Source organism: Hydra vulgaris, chromosome 06 (genome assembly GCF_038396675.1).
Source record: "Hydra vulgaris chromosome 06, alternate assembly HydraT2T_AEP".
In the NCBI taxonomy this organism is placed as follows: Eukaryota; Metazoa; Cnidaria; class Hydrozoa; order Anthoathecata; family Hydridae; genus Hydra; species Hydra vulgaris.
In genome coordinates, this window is record NC_088925.1 from 46,510,764 (window position 1) to 46,517,266 (window position 6,503).

The following is a 6,503-nucleotide window of genomic DNA, read 5'->3' on the forward strand; positions in this document are numbered from 1 at the left end:
ACCTGATTATATGTGATTTCCCTTTTAAACGGCTAGTCTTTACTTTAAACTTTTACTTAGATATTTTACTATATTGGGGCAGCGGAGTGGACTTGCATTAGCTGATTTAGCCATAGGCGAGCGGAATGCACATTGGCTGAGGGTTTTGATTTGGGCAGGCACAATTTTAGTTAAAAGAAAATATTGAAGAACAAAGTGTAGAACAAAAATACGAAGAACAATTGTTAGCAAATTTTCAAATGACAATGACAAAATAGCGTTATAAAAAATTAAACTTAAACTATGAAATGAAAAAATACTCCTAAATAAAAATTTTCACAAAAGAGCGAGCAAAAAGGAAGGGGGTGATGGGGGTTGGGTAAGGGTGGGGAGTGGTGACATACCTCAATTTTTGCCAACTAAGACCAAAAAAACTTTTTTGCCGACTAAGACCTAAAAAAATAATAATAGTAAAAAAAAGGAAGGTCCTTGTTAGCTGACATTTGCCGACTACCAACTACAGATCAATTTTGCGGACTCCAGTGTCCAATATGCCGAAGAATCAACTTAGTAGGGGACTAGCCACCCAAACGCCCCCGTCCTGGGTGTTTAGGTCGCTAGCAAATATGTATATATATATATATATATATATATATATATATATATATATATATATATATATATATATATATGTATTATTATGTTATGATTTTTTTCAACCCCATGCTCCTGTACTGCAATTTGATAAACATTTATCTAAAAAGCACGAAATAAACTATTATTTGCATATCGTTTGAAAAAAGTTCACCCCATTGAAAAATTGATTATGACATAAGTACTGCTATGTATTCAAATGTATTTAGAATGTCATAATCATGTAATACAATAAATTTTCAATCCAACAATGACTCAGACTGTTGACCTTGCTCTTGCTCTTGCTCTTTGCATAGAAGGAATAGAAGGTGTAATTTGTCTTTATTTTTGCATGCCAAGTTATTAAAGTCATGTTCGTTGTACAGTTGGTCTGCAAACAAATGTCTGCTCAGCCATACGATATAAATCGAACTAATACTAATATATATATATATATATATATATATATATATATATATATATATATATATATATATATATATATATATATATATAGATAGATAGATAGATAGATAGATAGATAGATAGATAGATAGGTAGATAAGCAATATCAATATATCTAGATAGATAGGTAGAAAATCAATATCATAGATAGATAAGCAATATCAAGGCAAAAAGCAGTTGTCAAGTTTACTCTATTTTTTGTTCATGTTCAACTTGTTGTTGGTAAGATTTTATACTAAAAATATATATATTTCAAAAAATAACTAAAGAACTTTTAAAATTGTAGTATAAGTTAACAAAAGCGTGATAATTTGTTTTTTAATGTTGTTGATTATTTAGCGATATAGTTTGAAATGAACAAAGAAGGAGAAAACAGAACTCATTTTTATTTTTATTTACTTTTTGTCAACAAAAACTTTGGTGCAATACATAAAATAAATCGAAATAAGTTTTTCAAAAAAAACCACAGTAGATATTTTTTAAATTAAACGGCTATCATTAAATTAAATTGTGTAAACCCCCCTCTCTCTCGGCAACCCTTCGTTTTTGTCCAATAATTAAAAAATGAATATTTTTAAAAAATGTGTGTTCAATTGTAATGCACAGCTTTTCCAGTAATCTATAACCTAAAAGACATTAATATTTTATTATATTACTGTTTTATACTTTGATTTAAAAGGTTAACTATAAAATCCGACATTTAGCCGGACGTTTATCTCGACGACATAGAAAATATTTTTGTCCGATTATATTTTGTCACTTTAATATGTCCAATCAGCATTTTGTAATTATCCCGCGAAATCTAAACAAAAAAAAATAACTCATCAACCGCAGATAAACGGAAGTAACCCGAAATTTATGGTGACAGGTTTTAAACCACTTGAGATCGTTAAAATGAGAATTTAAATATGGGCGCCAAAATGAATATTCAAGATTTGTTTCTCCTGATTTCAGAAATCAATTGTAAAATAGTTGAAACAATATTATCTATTTTGGAATATCTAAAAGAAATTTAATTTCTCCTTAAACTAGTTCAGGTAAGTTTTCTAGTGTTTAAAGCAAAAAAAAAGAATGTAAAGCTAACATTAATACATGAGTTGTTGAAAAGAATACATAAATTTGATCAATATATTGTTTTTGATAAATGAATTTTTAAAGGGTTAGTTGCATAACTTTACAATCTCATTTAATTTATAAATATAAAAAAATGTATTCTTGCATTTAAATGTTTTTAAATTATCATTAATAATATTAACGATTGCTTAAAAACATGCACAGAACAATAATACTGTTATTGTTGGTTTTCTTATAATACTAACAACAGCAATAATAATAATAATAATAATAATAAAATTCTAAAAATTGTAACAATATTATTATACTTAAAAAGTATGTTTTTATATATAATATATATATATATATATATATATATATATATATATATATATATATATATATATATATATATATATATATATATATATATATATATATATATATATATATATATATATATATATATATATATATATACACACACAATGAACTTGTAATAACTCGAATCAAAGGACCGGCGAATATTCGTTAAAATTCGGGTTACGAAGTTTACTAAAAGGTGAAGTTGACTTCGGCTTCGGCTTCGACTTTGGTGCCGAAATTGAAATAGAAATTCGGCTTTCAATTAAATTCAGTAACAGTTTCAAAATTTCCTTTAACTTTCAGTTAAAATCGAAAGCTATAAAGTTTTTTTCAATTTATAAAGAAGAAGAATTATAAAATATATTATATGCTTTATGCATACCAACTTGTTTATATTGGTTACCACCCTCTTTCAACTTTTTAACTCCGAAAAGTGTTTCGGACTTTTTGAAAAAGAGTTGAGAGAGGGTTGTAGCCAATGTTAGAAGTAGCTTCCTCGACTAAAATGGCCCACTCGGCCTTGGGAGCGTGAATTCAGGAAAAAAACAAAAACATGTTGGAAATAAGTTTGTCTCACAGAGTTATTATTCGAAAAAATTTTTTTAGGCACAAAGCCTATTCATCACTTATTAAATCTTATTTAACGCATTTAAAAAAATCCAAAAAAACTGGTGAATATTTAACCTAATATTCTAAACAATCTTTTTCCTTTATAAAATTGACAATCAAAATTTTTCAATAAACGTTGTAAATGTTTTTTTGTTCATGTTCGTTCAAAAACATTAAGAGTTGTAAAGATTCCATAACTTAAATTTTTATTTTTTATTTTGACTCAAACTGTTTTTTTAAAAACGTATATTTTTTAAATAAGTTAAAATTTACTTGGCTTTACTTGTTCTATGTCATGTTTTAAATTATGGTTAATTACAAGCTAAAAAGTAATAACTTTATAAAAAATGAGTAAACAGCAATCGCGGCGCAGTAATTAGAGCGCTTACTTTAGAAGCAAGAGAGATTAGAGAGGGTTCGAAGCAAGCTTTGGGCATATTTTGCACCATCTGTAAGGAAGGAGGTTTGAACTTCTGATATACTCCATGGCAAAACCGTTAGGTCTTCTTGGAACATTTAAAGCAAAAAACAAAAAAAACAAAACAATTTTTATAAAACTTATAAAAGTTCTTAAAAAAGATTCTTTTATAATTAAATGTGTTTTTAAAATTCAAGTTCGGCTTCGGTTAAATTCGTTTTAGAAGTCCAAATTCGTCTTTCAGTTAAATTCGGTATACGCATATGATTTAAATCCGTCTTTCATTTAAATTTGAGTCTTTAAAAGTTGAATTAGCTGGTCCTTACTCGAACCTCTAAGGCACAAAGAAATTAACTTAAGTTAGTGAATGTGCAAGTTATCAGGTGTATAATGCATGAATAAGGATTCAATGACAATTCAAAATTAGTTTGAATTATAGGAAACTTATTTTGTAGAAGTTTTAGTTATTGGAATTTTACTGTATATTAAAAAAAGGATTTTATAATATACATGAATAAATGTTCAGAAGTTTTTGAAGAATTTTTTCACAAATACAATTGCATTTTTTCTAAAGGAATTAACTTAACTCTTGATGAAATTATGAATCTAGAAAGAGAAGATCTATCAGAACTTTTTCCAGGAAATAAGAATTTTAAGATGCGGCAACTGCTTCTCATTAAATTAAAAGAACTGCGTGAAATAGAAATTGAAAAAATAAAGAAAGGGATAAGTTCATTCAATGAATCGAAAAGAAAACAATAATATATGTTATAAATTTAACAATAATATATGTTATAAAGCTAATATATTTGCTATATCTCTTAAAATTAACTTCAACATTGTTAGGTTAACAATACTGATATCCAAAGTTCTTCACTTGAATTCAACAACTTATTTTCTGCAGAGGTACGTATAATCTTTTAAATCGTCATTAGTAGTTTAAAATAAACTCACATCAATTTAAATAATATTATTTACTTATAGTGAATGACTCTCTTGGCCAGTTAAACCACAGTCTCAATATAAGCATAAAACAATTAGTCAAGGTTGTGTTTATATTTATTATTTGTTTTTTTAATTTTTTAGAACAAAGACACTCTTTACTCAGCTAACTTAGGTAATATAGATTTTGAAACTGAAAAAATTGTAGAAGCTACATAAGGTGCAGAAGATAAAACCAAACTATTTGTGGAAATTTTAAATTATAACTTTTAATTTCTTTTGTTAAAAGTTAATTACTACTGCGTTTGTTAATACTTGATTTGTTTAATTAAATTTTTGCCATTTATCAGATTCAAAATTTTATATTGTAAAAAGATTTATACTGTGTTGTTACACAAATTTAAATTAAAGAATAACTGAATAGATTGATACGAGGACAGGTTAATTGCATGATGGCAGTGTCTATGATGGCGCCATTTAATAGAATTCTATCAAGGGCTGAGCTTGAAGAAATGGCTAAATAACTACCATTATATTATACTTATAATAAGGATTCAGAAATAGTTTATGTAAGTATATTATATATGTTAATATATTTTTTTATTTTTTATTTTTTTTTTTAATTTGCAAACAGCATCTTGATGTTTGGTAAACTTCAGTAACTTATAATTATTTTTATTTCAATTTTTTGATTATTTTTTAAAAATAAATGATCAAGTAAGATTGCTTTACATTTCAAATGGTTTTTTTTATTATTGTTAAAAAAATCATTTAGGGAAAATTGTTTCAACAGTCAAAAAATAGGTTAAAAAACATCAAACCAATTAAAAGAAAAGAGGATGATCTGTCAAAACGAGGACAAACTAGTAAAATCAGCAAATCGTTCAGTTGCAATGAAATCATTTCTTTTTAAACTAATGGTTTTTAATAATTTTTTTAATATTTGCTAATTATTTAAGATATCAATAGCAAAAAGTATTACTGTTTTAACTACAATATATGAAAAAATATAGTATAAATAATATAGTATATAGTTATATTATTTTTGCTGATGACACAAATGTTTTCTTTTCTGACTCAAATTTAAAAAATATTTTTTATATTGTAAACACAGAATTAATATATCTTAATGAGTGGTTTGAAGCAAATAAACTTTCATTAAATATTGAAAAAACGTAATATATTTTGTTTGCTAAGCCATCTAAATCTGAGAACCTTCCACTCAAATTACCTTAACTAACAATTAACAATATTAAAATAAAAAGAGTTTTTTCAATGAAAATACTAGGAATAATTTTCGATGAGAATTTAAATTGGAAAAGCCAAATAAAGCTAGTCGAGAACAAAGTTTCAAAGACTCTAGGAATTATGTACAAGACAAAACATCTTTTAAATAATTTATGTTTAAAAAATTTATACTTTTCATTTATACATAGTCATATTAACTATTGTAATATTGCCTGGGCAGACAATCATTTATCTTTCCTAAAAATTATTTATACAAAACAAAAGCAAGCAAGTATATTAGTTTTGGGCGCAAGTAGATACGAAAGTGCCGAGCCGTTACTCAAGGAAATAAATGCTCTTGATGTATACAAATTAAATAGATACAATAACTTGTTATTTTTGTTTAAACTTCAAAATGAAATGATTCCAAAATACTTTTTTAAAAGTTTCACTCGAATTAATCATAAATTTGAAACAAGACATTCTATGAGTAATTGCTACACCCCACTAACATCACTCAAAAAATCTGACTTCTCGACTATATGCCGGGGACCACGTTTGTGGAATTCGGTTCTTGACCAAAATATAAAAAAAATAAAATCTATTGCTACATTTAAAAGAACTATAAAAAAACACTTACTAAATTTAAACATTACGTACATCCTCTCATTTTTTTTAAAAAAATTGAAATAGTTTTGTATTTTTATTTTTTATGTACTTTATTTAATTTTAATATTGTATTGAATATGTTTATGCATATGTAGGGAATTAAATTTTTTTTTTTTATTGTCTTTATTTATTTTATCATTAT

The 6,503-nt window shown here is 25.7% G+C and overlaps 1 long non-coding RNA gene across 1 annotated transcript; it reads left to right on the forward strand.

Annotated features, from left to right (window-relative positions):
- Positions 1–4,367: 4,367 nt before the first annotated feature.
- Positions 4,368–6,453, forward strand: LOC136081910 (uncharacterized). The gene is made up of 3 exons (XR_010639241.1): positions 4,368–4,429; positions 4,508–5,034; positions 5,241–6,453. It is a non-coding gene; the product is annotated as an uncharacterized LOC136081910 (long non-coding RNA).
- Positions 6,454–6,503: the final 50 nt, after the last annotated feature.